At 37.2% G+C, this 18,821-nt stretch overlaps 1 long non-coding RNA gene across 1 annotated transcript in view; it reads right to left on the bottom strand.

Moving 5' to 3' along the window:
- Window positions 1-4,211: 4,211 nt before the first annotated feature.
- The window catches only part of LOC132440235 (uncharacterized), a 77,570-nt gene continuing 62,960 nt past the window's right edge, over window positions 4,212-18,821 (bottom strand). The window contains exons 3-6 of the long non-coding RNA XR_009522541.1: window positions 13,501-13,554; window positions 10,964-11,099; window positions 10,604-10,709; window positions 4,212-4,795 (exon numbers count right to left, since the gene is read on the bottom strand). This is a non-coding gene — a long non-coding RNA (uncharacterized lncRNA). The remainder of the gene's footprint in view (window positions 4,796-10,603; window positions 10,710-10,963; window positions 11,100-13,500; window positions 13,555-18,821) is intronic.

The following is an 18,821-nucleotide window of genomic DNA, read 5'->3' as shown; positions in this document are numbered from 1 at the left end:
CTGGACTCACCTCTCCCCAGATACGTCGATTCTGAGTTTGAATATTAAATGTCTATCAATGTAGTAGAAATAATGAGATCTATTTGTCTATCTATTTATCTGTCTGTACATATACATTTATATTCAAAACATACTATCATTTGATACAATCATTTTTTGAAATGTCAGTGTTTCATTTTATATAAAAAGAGATACAAAAAATTAAGTGAGTAAATTAAAGAAGGGTCAGAAATAATCTGACACAATAATAGTGACACAAAGGACCCCTGGGAGCCATAAAGAACCTTTATCTGTTTCTAAGAAGCCTGCGGCTTGGTTATTTAAGATAAATACTTGTCTCTGCTCTCTTGATCTGCACATTCACAAAGCAATAGACTGGGAAGCAACACGCCAACTATCAAGTTCTTTCTTTGCTGCTTAGTAACAGTATACCTTTTGCACAGCCACTGAAATTTTCTGTACCTCAGTTTAGTCATAGGGAAAATCATGCTATAAACTTTCATTTGTCTTCTATCTTTAAGAGTAAGGGAGAATAAACTAAAATTAAAGAGATTTTTCTTTTCTTAAGTTGAATTCAGGAATTTTTCTCATAGCTAATAAATATATTTTCAAGCACAAAGGCCAAACTCCAATGGCAAACACATTATCTAACCTTGTATGCATTGTCAGATATTTCCAAGGAGAAATGCAAGCATGTGTGTCTACTGTGTGTGTGTGTGTGTGAGCGTGCATCTGTGGTATTTGTCCACACCGACATATACCTGTGAATACAAACTAATATTACAGCATATTGAATACTATAGGAGTAAAAAATCTATACCTCTCATATAAATATTAAGTGTCTTAATTCTATGGGATATTCTATTGGGCTTATAAAATGTATAAGATGTAAATCACAGAATTTCTCGAAATGCAATAGTTCTAATTTGAAAGTGGTTAAAGTCAAAACTTTACAAATGGGCCTGGTCTTACTCTACAACAAATGGATTACGCAAAGACATTTAAGCTCATAGCCTAAGGGTATAATCATCCTATTGAGAATAATATCTTTTTAAAGTTGACTGTCCATGACTTGATCTATTTAGCATTGGGAGGAGAGATAAATTAGGAGTTTGGGATTAATATATACACACTACTATATGTAAAATAGATTACCAAAAAGGATCTACTGTATAACACAGGAAACTCTACTCAATATTTTGTAATAACCTATAAGGGAAAAGAATCTAAAATATATATATATATATATATAGATATAGATATAGATATAGATATAGATATAGATATATGTATAACGGAATCACTTTGCTGTACACCTGAAACTAACACAACATTGTAAATCAAATGTACTTCAATAAGAAAAAAAGATATAGAGGTGTCTGTCCCATCACATATTGTGAGTTTTACAGCGTTACAGAATCCTGGGTGGTGCCAGGGCCTAGCGGGCAGAGTCACAATAATTTCCGAATTACTTAGATTTGAAATTCCAGAAATTCTATTAAGTCAGAAGTGAGAAATGTGTGAGTCCTCTTGACCACAAAAGTATTCAATGAAATATATCACAGTATTTAAGAGAGAAGGTCCTAAGCCTGCTTGCCTTAGTTTCAACGCCAACTCTGACACTTTCTGACCAAGTGCCTTGGACAGGTTATTTAATATTTCTGTACCTTGGAAGTCCTTGGTCACTATTGAAAAGGAGATGACGGTAGTCTTTACCTCATAAAGTTTGAATCTTCTATGTGTTCAGGAAAAAAAATCACTAGCACAGAGGAAGCGTGTGAAGAATGTCTGATGCCTGTTTTTCCACTGAGTGTCCTTCAACAGCCTCTGGACAGTCCTGAGAACAAATAGCTAAAGCTCTTCTCTTTGATGCTGTGTTGTATGGACACTACTTTCTACCTCTTTAGTCTGTAGTTTTCTGTGACAAGCTGAGACTTGATAAGATTTCCAGGGTTTTATTTTTCTCCACTTGTGATGAGGGAATTAACTCATTTGATAAAAGTTTACTGAATAAATACTATGTGCCTGAAACTATGGTAGGTACTGTGGATGTATGAATGCTGTATCAGGTGAAGTTACATGCTACAAAGAAAAACTGCAAAAGTTAGGGAGTGTCAGTTTTCCAATGAGTTAACATTTGAGAAGAGACCTACAGGAAGAGAGCGAATAATCCATGGGCATATTTGAGCCCTGAGTGTTTGAAGGAAAAATAACAGTAAGTGCAAGTACCCTGTAGCAAAGTCATGCTTGGTGTGTAGGGCATTGCAGAAGCCAGTATGTCTAGAGCAAAATGAGGAAAGAAGAATGATTGTGAAGCTCCAAGACATGGGATCATGCAGGCTTTTGTAAGAAATGTGGCTTTTACTCTCAGCGCATTGAGAGCATTGAAGAACTGGAGTAGAGGAATATCATCAAACATGGTTTACAAAAAGTGTCTTTGATGTGTTGCAAATAGACTGAAAGAGGGCAAGAGCCAATGCAATTAGAAGGCTGTTGCAATAATCCAGGCAAGAAATGATAATATCTTGGATGAGGATAGCAATGATTAAGATGGTAAAAGAATTTGTATTCTGAGTATACAGTCCTGAGGGACAGAAACAAGGGTGTTTGTTCATAGACTGGATATGGGTTTGAGAGAAACAAGGAGGTTATGGACAACTGCAGTGTTTTTGGTATGAGTATAAGGGAGGATGGAGTTGACTTTAATGAGCTGGCAAAATTGTGGGATGGGTGGGGTTTGGGGAATCAGAGAGAATCAGAAATCTCACTGTGAATTTGTTTAAATGTGAGATGACTATTAGATACTTAGTGGGAGTATCAAGGAAGCAGTGAGGTACACTGTCAAGATTTGGTTACTCTGGGAATAAGATCCAAGGGGCAGACTCATCATTGTCATGATGTTTTGGATGTGCCCATGACTTTCATACATTGACAACATACTGCTGGTCATTTGTCTCGTACAAGTTAGCATGATGATAAATAACAGAAATACCTTTATGTCCACCCCATCCAACAAGGCATCAATAGAGTTATAAGAGATCATCTCTGAAAGTATGATGGGCAGCTGCATGGTGTGAAGCAAAGGGACAGCCTTACCAATTCTTGGTACCACTTTCCACCACCTCTCCACATTTAGACATTGTTTGCCTTACATTGTATCTCTGAATCCACAGCTCATTGAATTTCAATCTCAAACACAATAAGATGTATGGAGTGATTACTGACTCCAAGCAGAAGGAAAAAAATGACAAGTTTTGACTATTCAGTTTAGTTAGGATAGTAAGTGAAGTATGAATGAAGTATTTTAAACTACATACTACAAGATGAAGTATTTTAAACTACATACATTTTGTCCGTCTAAATGTGTTTCTTCCATTACCAGTTCTTACTTTTTTCCTCTGACCTACTTTTGCTTTTAATGTTTTTCTAGTATGTTTTAAGTACATTTAACTATATGGGAATGGAACTGTGTTTCCTCCTGAGAACTCTGATGCCTCATTAGCTGGGTTGATTTCATACACTGCATTAATGTGCTTGTTATTACAAACTATAAGATAAAAGCATGTTTTCGTTTTTATTTAAAAGTTCTTTCTAAATATATACACACATTCATATGCAGCACCTGCAAGCATTAGAATTGCTACACTTCGTATTTCATACATTTTCCTTTTTTCTGGTGTACCTGTTCTTTGTCTCATTTCATTCTATACCATTTATTTTTAATTAAGGATTCCTCTTTCTACTCTAGATGGCTGACTCTAAATTCTTCAACTTTTCAAAACCCACTGAACATTTACTAGTACACTGGGATCCATTCTTTGGAATGTTTCTAAAACAAGGCATGTTCTATGCACCAAATCAAAATACGCATGCCACTGTCCCTGTACCTCCAAACCTGTTTCTGATTACTGATCAAAATTCCCCTGTTCTTCATTAAAGGCTGAGATTCTTTTTAAATGCTTATTTATGGCTGCCTGTTCCACAGGGGCAGACTATGGATTTAATCGCCTACAGCACCAAATCTCTTTTAACATTTGGCCAACTGAGCATTAGGTACCTTGTTGGCTGGGGGGCAACACGTTCCTACTTAGTGTTTGGAGAAGGTAGCAGCAATCCAATATGCTTCATTTATTTCCAAGAACTATTAACATTAATGAGCATTACATCCACACATCAAGAAAAGATACAAAATAGAGTCACTGTTTCTCAGACTTCATTAAGCTCGGTATTGCTTTATTCAAGGGGCAGGTGTCTAATTTTACAATGTTCCGTAAAGACAGATGAAAACAAATACACTGTAATTAATAAAAAGTATTGCTTACCTCTTTAGTTGGTAGCCCCTATTCAGATACAGCTGTGAGTTTGAAAAGATACTTCTTGGGGTTACAGGAAGAGATAATTAAGTGTGCTACAACAGAAAGCAATTCATTAAATGACAATGAATTTTATTTTCTCCTGATACAAGTAAAACAAGCAGGTGTCCACATTAATTTTGTATCTTCTTTTGTGACTGCAACATACCACAAAAGGTTTTCACTTAAATTTAACTTTTGTTACATGATTCATATTATATTGCTTGCTGTATGTGTTTAAATGCTTTAAGCTCTGCATCTACAATATAAAACTTAAAAAAAGCTTTTCTTCTTGGAAATGTCAGAGTTTTTTTTCCCCCCTAAATCCAGAGTATGTTTTCAAGGTCTCTTCTAAAATGATAACCTTCATATGAGTCACAGGAAGCTAAGAACATCTCTGGATTAGTCTGGCTTCAGTGAGGTTAAACGCAGCAACAGTATGCCTACAAAGAGATACGATAAGCAGTTATAATGGGTATCACTGAATACAGCACCAAATATAAATCAAAACTAACAAATGCCCTCCCCCACAAACGCTCTCAAGTTCAGTTCCTTGAATTTAATTATTATAGCAAATGGTAATATAACAAGAGTGTCTACTGTCAGGAAAAAAAAATGTTTAAAACAGATGTGAACCATACAAAGCATATGTAAAACACATGTGATCCACAGCGAGGTCACAGGACCCACTGACAGAACACATGTGGAGTACGTGAACCACATATGGACACATGTTGCAAAATCACGTTTCTGTTCAATGCCGAGACTCATATCGTATTCTAAAGAAATCAGGGGCTCTTAAATAAACTTTGTACTTCTTAAGGTAAATGGATACATTTTTGTTTAAAATCCCTTAGTGTAGGCAGACAAGGGTCCTCAAATCTAATACTGGGCTTGAAAGTACTCAAATCCTTGTTTCACTCATGTTTTCCTATCCCAGGGTGATTCAGTTGATTATTCTCAGGGAATGAAGATTTCTTCCTTGCGCACAGCTAATTCTTTGAGGATGCCATAGCTTATAATGAAAGCCTAAGTGTGTGAACTAGGAGCAACTGTGGTTTGAATGGGCTTTTTCTTTCCTAAAACACTCAAACTAGCAAGGCATTGCTGCCTTATCTTATGTATCTGGAATAGAATTAAAATCTTCTATACTTACAAAAAATCATCAGCATAAAAATTCCAGAATAACATTTATTTTATATTATAATTTGGGGGAATAAAATATTAACCATATAATTTAAAGTGAATATGAAAAGTCTCATATATACATGGAAATAAGCACAAGTATATTATTTTCTAGTGTGAAAACAGTAACAGTGCCTTATGCATAGGCATTAATTTAATTAAACTCAATATATTATTTCATTTGGTCCTCCTCACAGCCCTGAAGAAATGTAGTGCAACTAGAATTCAGTAAGGCAACTACATGGTATTTAAAAAGAACCTAAGAGAGTGGCATGAACATATATACACCACCAAATGTAAAATAGATAGCTAGTGGGAAGCAGCCGCATAGCACAGGAAGATCAGCTCAGTGCTTTGTGACCACCTAGAGGGTGGGATAGGGAGGGTGGGAGGGAGAGGCAAGATCCCCCATATATGGGGATATATGTATATGTATGGCTGATCCACTTTGTTATACAGCAGAAACTAACACACCATTGAAAGCAATTATACTCCAATAAAGATGTTAAAAAAAAAAGAACCTAAGATACAAGAACAAATGAGAGAAGTAAAAATTCTTCTCCCTGAGCTGTTAAACTGTGGCTTCCAACAAGTGATACACTTTTTTTGAGGTTCAGTTTTTAATACAGAAACATGGGGATTATACAATTGCTAACTTAATATGCTTGTTGTAAATTACCCAACTATTATATGCAAAATCATATTGTAAATGCAAAGATATTACATGTATAGGTGTTAGCTATTTCCGCTGACAATTTACATATGAGAAACACTGAGATTCAGAAAGGTAAGTTGATTGTCACATGACTAGTAATTAGTAGGCCTAAGATAAGAAAATAGATAGTTTTGCTTAAGAGTCCCCCATTCTCTTCCAAAAGGCAAAGCTAAGCAGAATATATTTCTCATTAACAGGACATTCATTCTACTTCTACCTCAATAGACAAGCATTGATATCACAGATAATCATTATTATAATAATGCCACATTCACATTTATAGCATTTTACATTTTCAATGTAAAGCATGATCCAGTGAGCATTTGTCTCTTCCATTTCAGGGAAATTACCTCCTTTCTAAAGATTACTAAATTAAGGTTCTAAGAACACAGTAAATAGGTTGCTTGAATTTGTATGCTTGTTAAGAAACAACATTAAGAATCTAATTCAAGAGATGAAATTCGAAGTCCAGTAATTATTTTCCATTAAACTAAAATTTTAAATATATAATTGGCAGGCTCTCAATATTGTGTTTTTGTATAATTATATCCAAAACAGTGTTTCTATTGATGCTGCTATTAAAAATGAGTGTATGATGGAAGAAAATCATGGCATTAAGGAGGAGAAATTTTACCACTGAATGAAATGAAAGATTTTACTTTCTTATTGATTTTGGCAAAATGCAGTAGACTATCCAGCATGGCCTGAAAAGACAGAGCTCCAAGCTGCTTACTGATTTCAGATGTATCCGTTACCTACTGTTTATCATTGTTTTTGAAAGTGTCATTCTATTATACCTTAAGATTTTAAAAATATGTTTCTTAGTTACATTTTTTAGCTGTAATTTCTTTGTTAGCATGACTTTCCCCTTTAAACCTGGCTCACTGCCATCCACACTTCAAGACAGAATTCTGATATCACTTCTGTGAACCCTTCCTGGAGGATCCTAGACAGAATTGTTTCCATCTTTCCATTGCTGCATTGTGTTACAGTCGATTGTTTGCATGTCTATGTTTTATCTCTGCTAGTCTGAAAATTCCTCAAGAGTGGAGTCATTATTTTTATTAACTTTGTATCCACAGTGCTTTGTAAAGCTATTTAAAATGGCAATTCTGAGGAAGTAGAAAATAAGTGAATGAATGAATGAATAATATATTGCTGCTTTTCCTTTTTGGAATTAGTTGACTTAGAGGCTTACACACTCAGTTCAGGTGCAATGTCTTGGCCAGCCACATACCGTACTAAACTATTTCCACCCTAAAAGAAAATATTATAATGCAAATAGCCACTGGAGTTTTGTTCATTCCTATTAAATTGTCTATTTATGAAACATCCCTTCAAATAATCAGCGAAGTAGCGTGCCTCTTCTTTTAGATGATTCTATATTACACGTATTATAATTTTTCATGAGACACTCCCCCTGACACTAGAAAGAATCTTTATGTCAGACTAACATAGAGAATTGTAGACAATATCACTAAACTGGGTCTGGAATTATTTTTCTGGATTTTGACACTAGATTATACACACACTTTTATCATACGCTGCATCTCCATTGGAAATACAAAAAAAAGGGGTAATCTTTTGTCATTCCAATTTGCCACCAGCCATTGACATTTCTCTATTAGAGATGTGGAACTGAAAATGTGAGTCTCACCCCTTTTTGTCTTATCTTAATGAACCACAAGGAATGAGAATCACTCAATATTTTGGCTGTACACTCTCTACCATGTGCAAGGCAGACACAGTGTCAGCCAGCCCTCCAAAGGGTATGCAGATCTCGCATGCTTTCACATTTGATCAATACAAATCTGACAGTCTGCTACTTAGTTGCAAGAATTATTTTCAGGACCGTGCATGGAAATGAGGCACATAATTCTGACTACAGTAGTGGGAGTGGTGTGTTTAATTCCACCCACACACCCTTATTAACTGAAAGCATTATTTCCAAGCTGCAAGACTTCAAAATCCTGGTTCCAGCAGCTATGCTGTCTGCCAGTATCCCAAAAAACTTTATTTCCCTAAGGTTTCCACAGTATGACATATTTGGATCATGTTCAGTTCTTACCTTCCCCTGTGTACATTTGTTTCGTGTATTTTTATTGTTCTCTTATCTGCACATAGATATTAATTCCAGAATGTACAAATAGGCACCATTGTGATTTCCCCACCACACTTTATATGATAACATCACTTATGAATGCTATTTACAAGTTTCCAGGCAGACGTGGGGTTGATCTAAACTTGTGGGACAACAGCATGCAGATATCTGCTTTCAGTTTGTGTGCATGTTTCCCCCTGTTATTTTCCCTTTTTTATGACTGTATTAATTGTTAGCAGAAGTCTCTATGCAATGACTGAGCAATCCAGCAATGGAATGTAGCAGGTGAGAAATTATTGTTTTGCTTCATCTGAGAAACGTGTCGATACAGCCTAATTCTTATGTCTTGGGACATTTGTGTTGTGATTCGCCACTTAATTCTCAGCATGTGGGCACTAGCTGACCACCGGGACATGAACTGTCCTAACATTGATGTTTTATCGACCCATTTGACACGATACTTGCAGAAATGATGAATCAAAAACTAACCCATCACTAAGGGAAACGGGACATGTGGGAATTGGTATGTTGCACCTCACTGAGTCTTAAGGCATTAAGGCTAAGGATTAATCCAAAGAGGCCGTGAAGGGCATCAAAGCCATACCCTAGCCTCATGCCTCAGTGAGTTAGCAGCAGAATGGAGAGCAAAGGGCCCTGCGGTCTAATCCAGAGCATTGACTTACTATTTGGTCAGGTTTATTTCCATAAATTTCTTTTGACACACAATGCGATACTTCTTTCATTGAAAAAGAGAACTTTAAAAAAGTATAAATAAAATTACTAACCACTTAAGAATATGGTTTCAAAGGATATGAATAAAAGCCATAATTTTTAAAGCCTGTAACCATGAGTAATCTAGGCTGAAAGACCCTGACAGAGTTACAGTGAGACCAACACTGAGGCTTTGAATGTAGTCAATTAAAGGAGATGGCATGGGTCTTTAGACTGAGATAAAGTGTAACGTGAACTAGTCGATGAAGAAATAACATGACAAGGAAATGCCTCTGAACCCTTCCTAGTGCAACATAATTGCTACTGTCACCTCTGCAAACAGTTCAGGTGAATATACAACTTTCCACTGATCTAGAAAATGGATGGAATATTCAGTTTCTCTCTCTCTCTCTCTTTCTCTCTCTCTCCCTCTCTCTCTCTCTCTCTCTTTTACATGTTACCAATTGTTTTAATCCTAATTGCATTTTAGAAACATCCAAGAAAGTTTTAAAAATACTAATGCCTAGACTCATCCAGAGAAATTGAGGCAGAATCTCTAGAGGTGTGGTTGAGGCATGGGTATTTTTAAAACTCCCCATGTGACACCAATGAGTATCCAAACTTGAGAGAATTTTGGAGGTTCTAATCAATAGCTTACTCAGTGTAAACAGCAGCGTGAGATACATGAGTATGTTATGTATCTATGAACAAATTCCCAGAGTAGATTACAAGCTCCCCCCAAATAATTTGTTCCGTAGTAATATTAAACAGTCACTGCAAACTGCTTAGTAACTGTTTGGGGTTTTTATTTTGCCTTCTTTCGTTTTCCTTTTCTTCTCAACCAAATCAGAGGGAAAATCCCTTATGCTTTCTAAAAACAAGAAAAAACCAGATTGATTGACAATACTACACTTATGTGTACATTTATTTATAGGGAAATGTTTCTGCATTATGCTACTAAGTGACAAATGTTGTCCACACGGGTCAATCTTTTTTCCTTTATAGAATACAACTCTCAGCATCCATCTATAGAGTCAACTGCTATCTTCACTCACTGTTAAAATAAAGAGTCCTTCTTTTTCTTGCCTCTGTCCATACAGGCTGGCTACATTTACTTAGTACAAAGGATGAAAATATAGTAATGTAGCAAGAGCAATAAATGATGGCTGCTAATCTTTGGCCTCATGCACACTCCCACAAATGTTCACTCAGAAAGTGTTTAAGAAATGTTTCCTGAGTGCCATCAGGTGCATAAGAGAAGACCATGTTGGATTCCCTGGAGCTGCTCCATAAATTTATACTCTGAGTAACTTTGCATTTGTGGAAAGCAGATGGTAAGAAGGGATCAGACTTGCAAGAGATCTGTTAACGCCTAGGAGCTTGAGAAAGAAAGGAGAACCTTCAAAACATGATGTAGATCTGATATCCATGGAAGGACAGAGGAAAGGAAGGTAGAATGAATAAGAAGAGTCTCAGACTACATTGCAGTTCCAAGAAAGGTTTGGCAAAGCCAATGGGGCATCCTAGAGCCAAACTCACCTGTTGGGGCAGTCTTGTATTCACAGGAATGGCCCGCTTTCTTGGCCATACCAGGCTCTGTCCTGTGCTGGTAACAGTAACTGGAGCCATCAGTCAATCATGATCCCTGTAATAGGAGATCTGAGTGTCATGTTTCTAAGGTTACCCCAGTCCATCCCTGTGCTACATATATCCATTTCTCCATGATGCTTGGTGGCTCAGCTCCACCATGGTTCCTATGGGCTTATCTTCCCAAAGAGAACCTTAAAAGTGGAAGGTTAGTGAGATGAATAACAGTCCCTCTCTTTGCAAGTGGTCTCAGGGCTACAACTGGTACTCATCCTTGCCCTTTCTCCAGTACCAGTTCTAAATACAACTGACCTGATAAAATGGACCAGAGATCATCTGAATGTGCAGAAGTTGCACTACAGGAAAGGAACTTTGAAAGGATGAGACTTGGAGCTTATGTAGGGTGGCTGGCACTTCTGATGTTCCTCCTCTCTGAGAGGTGGAGTAACTGAGAGAGAGAGAGAAAGAGATGAGAGACTTGGACTGTACAGCATAAACAAGTCCCCTTTATGCTGCTTCTAACTGTAATCAAATGGCTCTGCTCTGGGGGAGATAAAAAAGTGGAGTCCAGATTTATTACATTAGAATGCAAGCAAATGGCACTTGAGCAATGCATAATCTGTAATTCCCAAAGCCTGTTTACCATCCAATTATCCTTCCAGTGGTCCCCAACCTTTTTGGCACTAGGGACCGGTTTCGTGGAGGACCATTTTTCCACGGATGGGGGGGGGGTCAGGCAGTAATGCGAGCAATGGGGAGATGGGGAGATGGGGAGAGCAGATGAAGCTTCGCTCCTGCTGTGAGGCCTGGTTCCTAACAGCTGCGGACCAATACCAGTCCATGGCCCGGGGGTTGGAGACCCCTGCTTTACACAGATTTCTAGTAATCTTTGCTTGGAAAGCTGTGACACTGCAGAAAAATGGAACTATTCACAAAGCCTTGTTTCGCACCATCACTTCATCTTGACAAGGTGACTCAAACTTTCATTTCTGAGGTTCTGAGCTCTTGTCAATTAGACAGCTCTTAGGCCAAGTCTTCAGAGTATGTTTGGACACTATTACCATGGGTCCAGGGAGTATCAAGGGGTGTTCAAGTATGTCACCTGTGTTCCATATGGTTTCCTCCTTGACTGCATATTGTAAAAACAGCCCTAATCCCTCTTACTGATCAAGATTGATTACTCCTACCATTATGGTGACTTTTCTGTACACCTACTCATCGTCCCAATTTTCCTGGAACTACTGGGGACATGGTGCCGTATAAAGCATGTGCTCTGATTTAGTGCAAACACTACATCTGGAAGGACAGCATTCTGTCCATTCAGAGTTTGCCTCCAAGGTGGTGATTTATCCATGTCTTTAGAAAGCCATTCTAAAGCCAGAAATTGTGTTTCCAAGTCAATGGGTCATGACTTAGCCAGTCTTAAACTCCAGACCCCTTGATCAACACCATTAAAATCCAATTCCAGGGTTGCTTCCTTGACTCCTTCTTGTACTCACTAGCTATTTTTGCAATTTCTCCAATATGTAATCTCTTTTCTCTTTTATCAGACCTTGTACATCCTTAGCCAAGTTATGCTGAGATTTAAACTAGTCCTCAGCTTGTGGGCCAGCAAAAGTGGTATTGGAAGCTACTGAAAGGTCACAAGTCCCTTATGGTAGACAAGCTTTTGCAACGTCTTCCAAAAGGAGAAGTGCTAGCTTTGGATGAAAAAATGTGGGACATCTCTTTAAACTCATAGTGTTCAGGAGTCTGCAGAGTCATATTCTCAGACATTCCTCCAGAAGTTCCATCCCTACTTTCAGGTTCAAAGGTGTTAAGATCTGCCTTGTCAGGGTATTCAAATATCTCTTGATCTCCACTCTGACAGATCTTTGGTATACTGCTCAGCCTTTACTGTTGGAGGTAAGGGCTGTTTTGTAAGTTACTAAAGAGGTCTCTAACTGCTTGCTAATTGCCCTTTGTTTCTCATTATCCCTCCACAAAGAGTCAATACAGATTAGCAGTAACAAACAACTCTGCTCTATTTATAGTCATAGTTCCCACCATATCTTACAAACGCCAGAATCACTTACAACTTCAAGGATATTTCCCTCCACGAGTTTATTTCCCTGCATCTTAAACAGGGAAATATTTAGTTAGTGGGTAATCATCTTGTGTTTGGAACTGTCTATGCCCCAAAACTAGTCAGAATGATGTACTTTTCACCAGCACAGTAGATAGTGAATCAATCTCAAATCCTCATTTTACCACCAGTTTTCTTGAACTATTCTATTTTCCATTTACATTAGTGTGGGTTCTCCAAGATGCTGAAGTCAATATGGGATTAGAGATGAAAGTGGGATGGAGGGGCAGCAGAAGAAAGGGGAAAGAATCTTCAGCTTATGATATAAATATCAATCTCGTGTAAGAAAATGGTGATTGGAATGAAGGTTATTGTAGGACATGTCGCAGATTACAGTACAATTTGAAGAATGCTGGGGTTGGGTAGCTGAGTGCTCTCAAGACAAAGTTGTGCCTTGGAAGAGCCCTGCTTTTCACTGAAATGGGTCCACCTTAGGACTTCCTCTGTGCTCGGTCATTGGCTAGGAACAGGACATAGAATATATGGTCTCAGTGTTAGTGCAGTGGTGAATCCACAGGGGCAGCAACTAGCATCATTGGACAGTTATGTTCCTCAGAGCATGAGATCTGACTGCTCTATTTTCATAAACACCTCTACATGTAAGTCTAAGTAAATTGTATTCAGGTAGGTTCCTGTTACCAAAACCAAAGAAGGAAATTCAAAAGGTGCCAAGTAGACCCTAATACTGATTTATACAGGAGAACTCCATGGGAAATCAACTTACCTCTTGCACTGAGAAGAATCAACACCATCTCTTGGTGAGACTTCTGGGATCACACTTAAAAAAGAGAGAGAAAGAGAAGAATTTCACTTGACACATATTGGGTTCAAGGTACTGGTGGGAATCTGAAAAATATTGAAAATGTCCAAAAGAGTTGGGGAAGTAGAATGCAAGCTGGATAGACAATTTAGGAAAAGTAATTCCAATTTTTATCCTCTAGGTGCTTTAGTGGAATGCATAGTAGATATAAAGACACAGAAGAATGATGTAAATATAGTGTGTGTGTGTGTGTGTGTGTGTGTGTGTTTAAGGCATGATTTAGCATCACTAATTTAATCTCATGAATGCCAATAAATTAAAAGTTGAGATGCAGAAAGTGGCTTGAGAATACAAAAATAACACTAGAGTTTATTTTTTAGTTCCATGAATTGCTTATATGTGGAATCCTAAAATAAACTGTGTTTTCAAGATGCCCTCAGGCTACATCCCTCAATGAACATATTTTCAAAGAGAACAGATACAGAAGTATCACTTTTAAATTCTGATCTTGACAAAACATTGTGAGTAAACATAGGTAAAACATACCCAGTATTTCTGTTTTAAGACAGCAAATTCTCTTTATAAGACATGGACACACATATATGCAGATACAGATTTATCTAGATCTCTCTCTATATATATAAGAAATTATTAAATAAAATTATACATTGGAAATAAGAGCATTAATTCATGAAAATCATGCCAAATACATGAATACAAAGCTTTTCAAAACTTTTTCAGTCTTAGAGCAAATGTAAACTTCAAAAGTTTCAGGTATATAAATGAAAACAGCCAAGCTAAAAGGAAAAAAAAAGAAGCCGGTTAAAAGTATCTTCTCAAACATTCTAGGGTGCCCCAGGATGAACCATTTAGAAAGCCAAGATCAGAGCAGATCTCTGAATGTAGATCAAGTTTTATCAAAGCCAACTACTTGGTCTGCAAGTGGAACAAAAGACATAGTTTAACAAATGCAGAAATAATGAGGGTTTCAGATTTCTAACCAAGGCTCCAAAAGATATACTCCAGTCTAAAATATCAAAGCATGGGAGTTCACAACTGAAACTACTATTGCCACATAGAATTTCTGCATACCATAGGCAGAATTTATAAAAGCAAAAATTTCAGTCACTTCCTCTTTGTATTTCTCGAATGAGAAGAAAATATATGCTAGATCTAGCCTACAAGAAATTTGCAAATTTCAGTATTTATGTTGGTTGACCAAAGAAATCTGTTGATTCTATGGAAAATTAAAGTCATTACTCTCCCACAGATTCTCAAGATGCTAAATTTCAAAATACTGGCACCAGTCACCAAAAGACCATATTTCAAGGTTGCAAATTTGAAGTTGTGTCTTGGGTGATGGTAATACATTACAATGAAATATAAAAATGCATATAAGTAATAAGGATAACTTAATTAATTATGCAAAACTTTTTTTTGAGATCTCCAAATAACTTCAATCACTTTCTTGTCCATCTGGTTCCAAGCATATGAAATAGAATCAGATCTACATCATCATGAATTCATGTGCTTGATCTTCTATTTGTTATCTAGGTGAGTTAATTCATATAAATCTCAATTTCCACCTATTAACATTGAGAATACTATTATTACTCACCTTGTAGTTAAGATGCAATAATAAAACTAAACCACAGTGGCTTATTGGATGCCTTAAAAATGTAGTCAGTACTATATTGTTATTAATACCTTCACATTAAGTATGTAACAATTTGAATGTTCAAATAATTATATAATTACTTCTTTATTAAATAAATATGCATTTTCAATGTATTTCCATTATGTTGTCTTTTGATTGCTGAATTTTTTTTTTTTAACAATTAAAGCAATAGTTGCCCAGATTGGTTCCAGATGGTGGAGTAGAAGGACATGCACTCACTCCCTCTTGCAAGAGCACCAAAATCACAACTAAATGCTGAACAGTCATCAACAGGAAGACACTGGAACTCACCAAAAAAGACACCCCACATCCAAAGACAAAGGAGAAGGTGCAGTGAGACGGTAGGATGGGCACAATGACAATAAAATCAAATCCCATAACTGCTGGGTGAGTGACTCACAAACTGGAGAACAATTATACCACAGAAGTCAACCCACTGGAATGAGGGTTCTGAGCCCCATGTGAGGCTTCCCAAACTGGGGGTCTGGCAATGGGAGGAGGAGTTCCCAAAATATCAGACTTTAAAGTCTAGAGGGATTTGATTGCAGACTTCAACAGGACTGAGAGAAACAGTGGCTCCACTCTTGGAGGGCACACACAAAGTAGTGTGTGCATCAGGACCCAGGGGGAAGGAGAAGTGACCCTATAGGAGACAGAACCAGACCTACTTGCTAGTGTTGGAGGGTTTCCTGCAGAGGCAGGGGTGGCTGTGGCTCACCACGGGGACAAGGACACTGGCAGCAGAAGTTCTGGGAAGTACTCCTTGGCATGAGCCCTCCCGGAGTCCACCATTAGCCCAACCAAAGAGCGTGTAGCCTCCAGCACTAGGTCACCTGAAGCCAGAAACCCAACAGGGAGGGAACTCAGCCCGATCCAACAGCAGACAAGCAGATTAAAGTTTTACTGAGCCCTGCCCATCAGAGGAACAACCAGCTATACCCACCACCAGTCTCTCACAACAGGAAGCTTCCACAAGCCTCTTAGATAGCCTTATCCACCAGAGGGCAGACACCAGAAGCAAGAAGAACTACAATCTTTCAGCCTGTGGAACGAAAACCACACTCACAGAAAGACAGACAAAATGAAAAGGCAGAGAACTAAGTACCAGATGAAGGAACAAAATGAAACCCGAGAAAAACAACTAAATGAAGTGGAGCTAGGCAACTTCCAGAAAAAGATTTCAGAATAACGATAGTGAAGATGATCCAGGACCTCAAAAAGAATGGAGGCAAAGATCAAGAAGATGCAAGAACTGTTGAAAAAAGACCTAGAAGAATTAAAGTACAAGCACCTAGAATAATTAAAGAACAAAAAAACAGATGGACAATACAATAACTGAAATAAAAAATACACTGGAAGGAATCAATAGCAGAATAACTGAGTCAGAGGCATGGATAAGTGACCTGGAACACAGAATGGTGGAATTCACAGCAATGGAACAGAATAAAGAAAAAACAATGAAAAGAAATTAAGACAGCCTAAGAGACCACTGGGACAACATTAAACGTACCAACATAATTGATATTTATAGGACATTCCATCCCAAAACAGCAGATTAAATTCTTCTCAAGTGTACATGGAACATTCTCTGGGATAGATTACATCTTGGGTCACAAATCAAGCCTCAGTAAATTTAAGAAAATTGCAATCATATCAAGCATCTTTTCTGATCAAAACACTATGAGATTAGAAATAAATAACAGGGGAAAAAAGTAAAAAAACACAAACACTTGGAGGCTAAACAATATGTTACTAAATAACCAAGAAATAACTGAAAAAATCAAAGAGGAAATCAAAAAATACCTAGAGACAAATCACAACAAAAACATGATGATCTAAAACCTAGAGGATGCAGCAAAAACAGTTCTAAGAGGGAAGTTTGTAGCAATACAATCCTACCTCAAGGAACAAGAAAAATCTCAAATAAAAAACCTAAACTTACATCAAAAGGAACTGAAGAAATAAATGCAATAGAAACAGAGAAAACAATAGCAAAGATGATAAAACAAAAAGCTGGTTCTTTGAGAGGACAAACAAAATTGATAAACCTTTAGCCAGATGCATCAAGAAAAAGAGGGAGAGGACCCAAATCAATGAAATTAGAAATGAAAAAGGAAAAGTTACAATGGACACTGCAGAAATACAAAACATCATAAGAGACTACTACAAGCAATTTTATGCCAAGGACAACCTGGAAGAAATAGACAAATTCTTAGAAAGGTATAACCTTCCAAGACTGAACCAGGAAGAAATAGAAAATATGAACAGACCAAACACAAGTGCTGAAATTGAAAATGTGACTAAAAATCTTCCAGCAAACCAAAGTCCACGACCAGATGGCTTCACAGGTGAATTCTACCCAACATTTAGAGAAGAGCTAACACCTATATTTCTCAAACTCTTCCAAAAAATTGCAGAGGAAGAAGCACTCCCAAACTCATTCTACGAGGCCACCATCAACCTGATACCAAAACCAGACAAACATACTACAGAAAAAGAAAATTACAGACCAATATCACTGATGAACATAGATGCAAAAATCCTCAACAATATACTAGCAAACAGAATCAAACAACACATTAAAAGGATCATACACCATGATCAAGTGGGAGTGGGATTTATCCAAGGGATACAAGAATTATTCAAAATATGCAAATCAACCAATGTGATATACCATGTTAACAAGTTAAAGAATAAAAACCATATGATCATCTCAATAGATGCAGAAAAAGCTTTTGACAAAATTCAACACCAATTTATGATGAAAAACTCTCTGGAAAGTGGGCATAGAGGGAACCTACCTCAACATAATAAAGGCCATATATAACAAACCCACAGCAAACATCATTCTCAACGGTGAAAAACTGAAAACATTTCCTCTAAGATCAGGAACAAGACAAGGATGACCACTCTTGCCACTATTATTCAACATAGTTTTGGAGGTCCTAGCCAGAGCCATCAGAGAAGAAAAACAAACAAAAGAAATACAAATTTGGCAAGAAGTAAAAGTGTCACTGTTTGCAGGTGACATGATACTATACATAGATAATCCTAAAGATGCCACCAGAAAACTAATAGAGCTAATCAATGAATTTGGTAAAGTAGCAGGATACAAAATTAATGCACAGAAATCTCTTGTATTCCTGCACACTAACAATGAAAGAACAAAAAGAGAAATTAAGGAGCAATTCCATTCACTATTGCAACAAAAAGAATAAAATACCTAGGAATAAACCTACCTAAGAAGGTAAAAGACCTGTGCTCAGAAAACTATAAGACACTGATGAAAGAAATCAACGATGACACAAACAGATGGAGAGATATACCATGTTCTCGGATTGGAAGAATCAATATTGTGAAAATGACTATACTACCCAAAGCAATCTACAGATTCAATGCAATCCCTATCAAATTACCAACGGCAGTTTTCAAAGAACTAGAACAATAAATCTTAAAATTTGTATGGAGACACAAAAGACCCCGAATAGCCAAAGCAATCTTGAGGGAAAAAACGGAGCTGGAGGAATCAGGCTGGCTGACTTCAGACTATACTACAAAGCTAGAGTAATCAAGACAGTATGGTACTGGCACAAAAACATAAATATAG

This window comes from Delphinus delphis, chromosome 17 (assembly GCF_949987515.2).
Source record: "Delphinus delphis chromosome 17, mDelDel1.2, whole genome shotgun sequence".
In the NCBI taxonomy this organism is placed as follows: domain Eukaryota; kingdom Metazoa; phylum Chordata; class Mammalia; order Artiodactyla; family Delphinidae; genus Delphinus; species Delphinus delphis.
This window is presented reverse-complemented; position numbering and strand designations above follow the sequence as displayed.